Source organism: Sinocyclocheilus anshuiensis, unplaced genomic scaffold (assembly GCF_001515605.1).
Source record: "Sinocyclocheilus anshuiensis isolate Anshui unplaced genomic scaffold, SAMN03320099.WGS_v1.1 scaffold593, whole genome shotgun sequence".
Classification (NCBI taxonomy): Eukaryota; Metazoa; Chordata; class Actinopteri; order Cypriniformes; family Cyprinidae; genus Sinocyclocheilus; species Sinocyclocheilus anshuiensis.
In genome coordinates this window covers 523399-532015 of record NW_015540876.1, presented here as the reverse complement: position 1 = coordinate 532015, position 8617 = coordinate 523399, and the positions used below count along the sequence as shown (strand labels likewise).

The following is an 8617-nucleotide window of genomic DNA, read 5'->3' as shown; positions in this document are numbered from 1 at the left end:
TGTGTTATTTATTTATTTATTTATTTTTAATGATGGGGCATGTTAGCACATGTTTTAAATTATATACATTTGTATATTTATTAATACCGTTTTGGCCTAAAAACAGTTTGATAATTTTATGAGACCTTACAATGTGGTGTTTCATAAATAGCTCAGTTTGTTTTCACACACACACACACACACACACACACACACACTGATAATGTACAGAATGACGACGATGCAATATCATCCGCCTAGTGGTTTGTATCAGTAGTAAACCTGCGAGCGCAGTCAAGTCTATTTGACACCGGTGAGAGGTGCGCTACTAGATCCCACGGCAGCTGTCCGTTCAGAACTGCTGTATGTCTATGTAATGTAATCCACATGAAAACGTGCCCAAATCATCATCAGTCCACCCATATCAGGATCGTTTAATTACGCAATGCCTTACAGCGAGACGGGGGCAATCGGTGCCATTGCACGTACTCGCATTATATTTCCTCGATCCTTTAATCATATGGACTGTGGAGTCGAGGACCAGTTTGAGCGTAGAATAATTCCAGGCGCGCGCTATTGGCTCCCCGTCATCATCTGTCAATCTGCGGAGGCGGGACTCTGCCTGCTCGCGCTCCCAGGAGGCGATAGATGCGCGAGCTGTACTTTTCTACTGTGTTGGAGCGCTTCGCACTTCTCGAGCTCAGTCCGAGTGTCAAGTGAACGGCGTGCGAAAACGCAGTGGGACTTCAACCGAGGAGAAGTTATCGAAGGAGCCTGTAGTATTGATTGCAGCAGCCTGCACCTGGATAAGCCCCATCATCAGCGCGCGGAGAAGCGAAAGAGCGAAGAAAGTGTTGACGGCAAGCGGGCAGCTGTTATAGAAGGAAGGCAATATGATGGTGAAGCAGCATATGCTGTTTACCATGTACAGCATCTGCGGGATCGTCCTTAAAGGTAAGAGCGCTTCAAACTTTAAGGCAGCCTATGCGGTGCTTGCAATTTGGGGGCTCATCATCATTACGCACCACGTAGCTGTAGGAAAGGCATTATGCTCTGGAATGGTGATGATTTGCATTTCCATAGTATCTCCAGAGGGCCTCGAGTGAGTACGGGGGCAGTTTCCCATTAGTCATCATTGCTCTGAAGAAATTGTGCACGTTTGCCCAGCACTGATACAGAATCGTATCACGGATAAGCCTGCACACACTGCTGAGCTAGAGCCCCGCTTTTATGGATTAACAGTCAAAATGTGTTATAGATAAACTCACCACCATAAGGGAATACGATTTAATTGATACAGCCTTTGCTTCACCTGATCGGAAACTTTATATAGCCTAATAAACGCATCGCTTTTATTTTATTGTAAAATCTCGTGTTCTATATGCGTATTTAGGCACGTTATTATTATTATTTATTTTTTTGGAAATGCGATGTGTCTTTTAGTAGAATGTTGTAGCGTTAAATCATGGTGCTATATTTCCTGTTACGTATTTTATAGCCTACAGTTTGAGGTATGTAGCCTACAGTTTTATTCTGGCAGGGATGTGGCATAGGCTACATATTTCTATTTTACCCCTGTAACGTGGTATGTTATAATCATGTGGCTTTTGTTCTGATTGGAAAAACTGTAGATTTTATAGCCTACAGTTTGAGGTATGTAGCCTACAGTTTTATTCTGGCAGGGATGTGGCATAGGCTACATATTTCTATCCCTGTAACGTGGTATGTTATAATCATGTGGCTTTTGTTCTGATTGGAAAAACTGTAGATTTCGGACAGAGCGTGAAGCCAATTGTTTAAGTGCTTTTTAGCACCCTTAATCAGGTTTGGATGTGGTTTTTTGGATAGTTTCACAGTCATTCCAGTCTTCGGGATGTATGGTATTTGCGGCAATCCACATCTTGGGGTCGTAGTAGCATCAGCTTTTTTCCTCTCAGAGAAAGACGTGCGAAGCAAGTACACCTGTCAGCTTATAGTTGTCAGTGTAATGCATTATTCACCCACATTTTCAACAGTAAATTGAACATTACGCTATATCAGATGTTCGTAAAGAATTCTGTCAGCATTTCTGTGTTGTTTACCTTAAGTCTTGTAGTTTCGGCCGGTGCTCATCATTCACGCGCGACACTACAGGATCAGTAGGGCAAGGTCGCGCGGGGCGACCGTTAGTGTGACAGGAATACTTGATGAATACGTCAACTGAACGTGCCTTATTGCTTTTTCGCGCACTATGAAGGTAATGTTTGCTTGAAGTGCGGGTTTAGTGGTCAGTTTAAATGTCAGCAGGATGGGCTCAGTGTGTGACCACTCAAATGTTGGCAGGCTATATGTTTTGTGGCCCCTGAGAGTTAGGTTACGCCGTCACGCCAATATCTCGTGAGCAACAGCCACCGCCCGGTTTCATCTTTCATAAATTCATAAATTTTATGAGACTAACCTCAGATATATGATCTTAAAGTTGCTTAAGGTAACAAACGTGTGTGTTCACGTCAAAATTGACTCTAAACACGGGCATCCTTTTTATTATTATTATTATTATTATTATTATTTTATTACCTATTTTACAAAGTATTGATATGGTTTTGACGTCACGAAATGGCTAATACTTTTCTCATGAATATTAATAAGGATAAAGTTGATGTATAGTAAAATTTGCTTGATTTTAGTTTACAATGCTCTTTTAATGTTTCAGTAGTCTTTGTATTTGTCATATTTTTGGTAAAGAGCGCAAAGAATTTGACAATAGCTAAAACAATGTTCACTTTCTGTGACTGATAACAACCACAGTGGCCACTCCACAAAATATAACAAAAAAATAAAAATCCGGATTGCCAATTATTGCAACACACTAAAAAAATGAAGACTTCACCACTGGAGATGTATCCTTTTTGTTAGATAGATTCTTGCTAAAATCTCCTAAGCACATTCGGTAAAGAGGCAATTCATGTAAATGTGATGCCTGTGTATTTCATGTACTCCAAGCCGATCTGGCTTGGTCTGGATATCAGTGAAACATGACTCCTCCAACCAGAGGTGTTTACATCTCAAACAGTCAGGTTTGCAGATCTGGCAGTTTATGAATGCGCAGGATGAATGCAAGAGAGACAGAAGGGAAAGACAGTATTTGCATTCGCCTTTCTGTATGCGTGCGTGTGGCTTCCCTCCTCTGCCCCATCTTTTGACAAAATACCCTATGCTGTGTGTTGATAATCAGTCTGAGAGGTGGGCCATTAATAATCAGAGATAATTAAGCACATTCCTCAAGGCTTCACTTCTAATGAGTCGGCAGCAAGCGTGAGACTGAAGCTATGTATTGATTTCCCCCAGCCTTCGCTCTCTCTGCCCGTAAATCACAGAGCCTGTGTCTCTCAGCACCCAGTCAACAGCCCTACTGGCTGCAAGTACCTCCTTCGGTTCTTTAACACACCTCTCAGAGTCTGGCTGCACCTGCTTACCATGTGTGAGCGTGTTAATAGGCTTAACAAAGTGTGGTAACCGCGCTGATATTTGAACGATGGAAGTGCAGAGGGTTCTGGTATCCCTGTCTGCTCTGCAAGTGGCGATCGATAAATCTGATCATTGATTTCAATGGTACACTGACTGATTATCTCCAGCATCTGAACTGTGTGATGTTACATAATCTGATTTACCCACAGACCAGTCTGACTGGCTTAATTTGATTAAATTGAATCATGTATGTGAAATGTTGATTTAGATAAATGGATGCTTGATGTGATGTGTCCTGTGGGGTGTCATGCTAAAAAGGGTTCCCACGCTAATTATAACCCATATCAGGGAGCTTGATTTCCATACTTGGAAAAATCATTGGAAATAAACTAACTAACCCTTAAATAATGACAAGTTCTAGATTTTATATTCAATATATATAATTCTCTCTCTCTCTCTCTCTCAATATATATATATATATATATACACATATATATATATATATATATAAATGTCTGAAAGTTGGTAAAAGAAAAAAAAAAAATCCTAAAAGACCATAGAAGTTTCGTGTAATTTGTAGATATAGTTGGCTTAAAAAGTATTTCATTGCCATAAAATGTTTTTATGTGTGTGATCTCTTTGATATTTGACCTTTTATGTAGATTTTTACAAGTTCTTATCCAGTACCCATTAATGACTTTAAAATGGAAGTCAAATGTATTTTAACCTCTTTTTTTTAGTTCTATTTTTTTACCTCCATTATGTCATTTTGAGGGACTACATGTAATTTTTGTACTTTTGTTAAAAAATCCATTTATAACACTGCAGTGCTATTTGAAATGGCTGATTTAAAAATAAATAAATAAATAACCTCTTGGCTCCCAGTCAACTAAAATACACTTTCTCCTACATAAAATGTTATACTTTAAATGCCCCCCAAAAAGTTATATTATTTGATTTGTCAACTACCCAAATCCTTAACTGGATTTTTTCCAGTGCCTATACAGTAACTGCAGTGAGCATGCTATCCCAGCTTTTATGTACCGGTCATCGATTACTCTTAAATCAATTCCAGCCTTCCTCGCTGAGGTTAAATGTTTGAAGCACAAGTGCAGGCACATCCCTGGCACATCCGTCCGGTGGGATCACTGCATGCTGCCAGCAGCTGGGGTTTGGGGGAGCATGGCAGTTATGCAAAGCGTGTGGCAGACAGTGCAGCTCCTCCCTGTGTGTGGAGTATAGTCCCTGTGAAGTGCTGTTGTGTGGACGTCTGCTGTGAGTAATAGCAACGCTTGGCTCTCTCCTCAGAGACACCAGAACTGAGTGGGAGGACTATGTGGTCCTGCTTCATAGAGGATGTATACTTTTATACTTGTTTCTGTTTTGCCGGGAATGATTCCTCTTCATGGCCTACTTGTGTACACAAAATCTTTTTGTGTCTTTCTTGGCTTTATGGTGCTTCGACAGTCCTGTGCCCTGAAACCCTGCCAGAATGTTTTCATGCAAAGCATACCCAAATTCAAAAAGCCAACTCAGCCGGCTAGTAGAAAAACAAAAAAATAACGATTTTAAAAGAATAGTTTACCCAAAAATGAAAATTTGCTGAAAATTTACTTACCCTCAGGTCATCCACGATGAGTTTGTTTCTTCATCTGAACATATTTGGAGAAATTTAGCATTACATCACTTGCTCACCAATGGATCCTCTGCAATGAATGGTTGAGGTCATAATGAGAGTTAAAACAACTGATAAAAACATTAAAATAATCCACAAGTAATCCACAAAACTCCAGTCCATCACTTAACGGCTTGCAAAGCTGCATGTTTGTAATAAATCCATCAAGGCGTTTTAACTTTAACCCATAATAACGCTTCCTCCAGTGAAAAAGTCCATCCCCTCTTGTGCTCTCGCATTAAAATTCACTGACATATTGTATTGTTTAGAACTGTAAATGGTGCTTCACCTGTGCATATTTCTCTCCTGATTGATTGACAGGTGAGAAAACTTTTCTTACCAGAGAAAGTAATAATTTTAAGTTAAAAGCATCAAAGATGGAATTGTTTCTTACAAACATGCAGATTTTCATTTCAAAATGCACTGGAGTCATACTGATTACTTGTGGATTATTGTGATGGTTTTTATCATCTGGCAGCACCCATTCACTGCAGAGGATCCATTGTCGAGCAAGTGATATAATGCTACATTTCTCCAAATCTGATGAAGAAACAAACTCATCTACATCTTGGATGGCCTGTGGGTGAGTACATTTTTAGCAAATTTTCATTTTTTTTGGGTAAGGTGTTCCTTTAAGGTTAAAAAACATTATTTATGACACAAAATGCTCCTTTCATATCTCATTGTGTGGGCTTCTGTGCATTGAGGTAAGTCTCTGGCCCCCTGCCTCTCAGTCAGCTTATCCCAACAGAGTGACTCCAAGCTGGGAATTGGCCTTCCTGGAGCCGGCCCTTTTATGGAAGTAGTGTGGGAAAGAGCTCCTTCAGGAGAGGGTTGGCGTGTATGGGTATGTTCAGCCGTATTTGTGTTGAAAGGGGAGGTTAATGGCCTTTTTTCAATCCCGGTCTGTTGTCTTTGTCAGTCGCGGAGCGTGAAAAGCATCTGTGCAGGTGAGCGGAAGCACAGGCAAATGTGCTCAGACAGGTGAAAAATGGAGTTGGGCATAAGCTGCCATTTCTGCTGATTAGAATAAGCATTTGTTTGGCATTAATTTAGCAAGGGAGAAACACAGATTGCACAAGCCTTTCTCTTTGGGCTGCAGTATGGAGCCTCCTATGGCCGTCCTGTCATGTGCGTGTGGTATTATTGCACTTCAAGTCTCTTTCTCCCATTTCTTTAGAGCAGTGGTCGCCAACCCGTCGATCGCGATCGACTGGTAGATCTTTATCACTGTCCCAGTAGATCCCGAAAAAAACAGTAAAATAAGTACAAAAATGCATTACATTTATGTGGTTATATTAATGTATATGTATAATGTTAATTGTATTGTTAATTAATGTTAATGTATCACTGAAGGGTACTGTCTTGAGAAAAGTTTCGAGTGATATTTAGTCCCTGGAATGTGAATTTTACTGGAAGATCCCCGCCGAAAAACGATCAAATAAAAAACAACTGCCCGTGCAGATCATGATTAAAATGCAGTGGTTGCCTCTAATTTCAAATGGCTAGATATTTTTGCTTAAAGTTTGTTTGTAATAAAGCAAATAGCCAATATATAAATTTGCTTAAAAATCAGTAGCAGAATCCAATTTGCTAGTTAAAAAAAGAAAAGAAAGAAAATCTGAATTCTGAATCCGCTATGATCGGTGCATCACTAATTAAAATACTAAGTAAAAGGCCTCAAATTTGAAGTACAACCTGGGATGTCTTTTTCTATCAATTCTTCAATAGGTAGATCTTGTCTTTCATAAAGGCCGAGGTCAGGGATCTTGGATCATGATGATCATGATTACAATGCAGTGGTTGCCTCTAATTTCAAATGGCTAGATATTTTTGTTTAAAGTTTGTTTGTAATAAAGCAAATAGCCAATATAATTTTGCTTAAAAATCAGTAGCAGAATCCAATTTGCTAGTTAAAAAAAGAAAAGAAAGAAAATCTGAATTCTGAATCCGCTATGATCGGTGCATCACTAATTAAAATACTAAGTAAAAGGCCTAAAATTTGAAGTACAATCTGGGATGTCTTTTTCTATCAATTCTTCAATAGGTAGATCTTGTCTTTCATAAAGGCCGAGGTCAGGGATCTTGGGCCTAAAAAGGTTGGTGACCACTGCTTTAGAGTGTAAAGAGGCTGAGCGTGTCCCTCTTTCTCACTGTGTTGTGTATGTGGGTGTTTGTTTGGCTGGCTTATTGAGCCAGGATGGAGAACAGGATTAGAGGTGAATATCCTCCTCCTCTTTGTATTTGTCCTCTTGTTGGGTTACTGGAAGCCTCCTAAACAGAGCACCCAAGCTATTTGCTCTCCCTGTCTCTCTCTCACTCGCTCTCTATCTTTCTGTTTCATGTCTCTGTCTTTCTCCTCCTCCATCCCACTGTCTCATCTCTCTCTTTCTTTCTATCTTACACTCTTTCTGCATACAAGTATCTGGCCCTTGGAGCGTTTTTCCCCAGACTCAGAATGGAGCTGAGCCGCTGAAGCCCTGCTGTAATCGTGAGGGATTTCCCATGATCAAAGGCCCTCTTTTGTTCTTCCAGGTGTTTGAAAAAATTTAAAACAAAAAGTGGGTGGAATTGTCAACCGTTCTGTGGTACAGCTAGTGCCTGGCATAAAGCTTCCTCTTCTCCCAAAAGACGCTGGAAAGGAGATGCCTTTTTGCAGTGATTTTTGAATGGCTTTCAAAACACAAACTCTTTGCTGAGTCATCGCAGCAGTCTCGGAGGAGATATCTTCTAAAAACTGTCATATAGCCGTTATGTGGGTGATTTAACAGTTGTAATTTTCTTGTTCACATGTTGTCTATACTACTTAGCTGACCTTTGAGATGGATTTCATCGGTAAATGACTGACAGACTCTATAATGACTTTTCTTAATGTTCTTGTATCCGATTAGCCTTTGTGTTGGCTAATTTAAATTATTTGCTTAAGCTCACAGTATGTCTGGTAATCTCATTGAAGCTTATGCAAAGAGACGCACAGGAGGAAATTCTTTGTGGAATTAGCTCAAGATTAAGAGATGACTTGAGGTATTGTCAAACAAGTCAAGCAAATATGATGCTGAACATTTTGTACTGGTAAAAATGTTTAGATGGCATGTTTTGTTTATGAAACATTAGCATACTCCTAATAATCCCTATCCACTTGATTGGCTCTATGACTCTCTCCTCTCCACCTGTAGCTGGTGTGTGGTGAGCGCACTGGTGCCATTGTACTGTGGCTACCATCGCATCATCCAAGTGGATGCTGCACACTGGTGGTGGTTGAGGAGAGACCCCCCCACATGATTGTAAAGCGCTTTGGGCGTACAACAATACACAATAAAGCGCTATATAAATGCATCATTCATTCATTCATTCATACTACAAGGGAGAGTACATCCAACAATGAAATTTACCAACCTTCAGATCTGTTTACATTTTTTTTTCCCTTCTGTGGAACACAAAAGAAGTTATTTCGAAAAATGCACTGTAAAATATTTATTTATTAATTGTACAGAAAACAGTCAAAACCTGTTAATT

General features: G+C 39.8%; 1 pseudogene; it reads left to right on the top strand.

Moving 5' to 3' along the window:
• Window positions 1-570: 570 nt before the first annotated feature.
• Window positions 571-8617, top strand: part of LOC107688290 (cell adhesion molecule 2-like) — a 512567-nt pseudogene continuing 504520 nt past the window's right edge.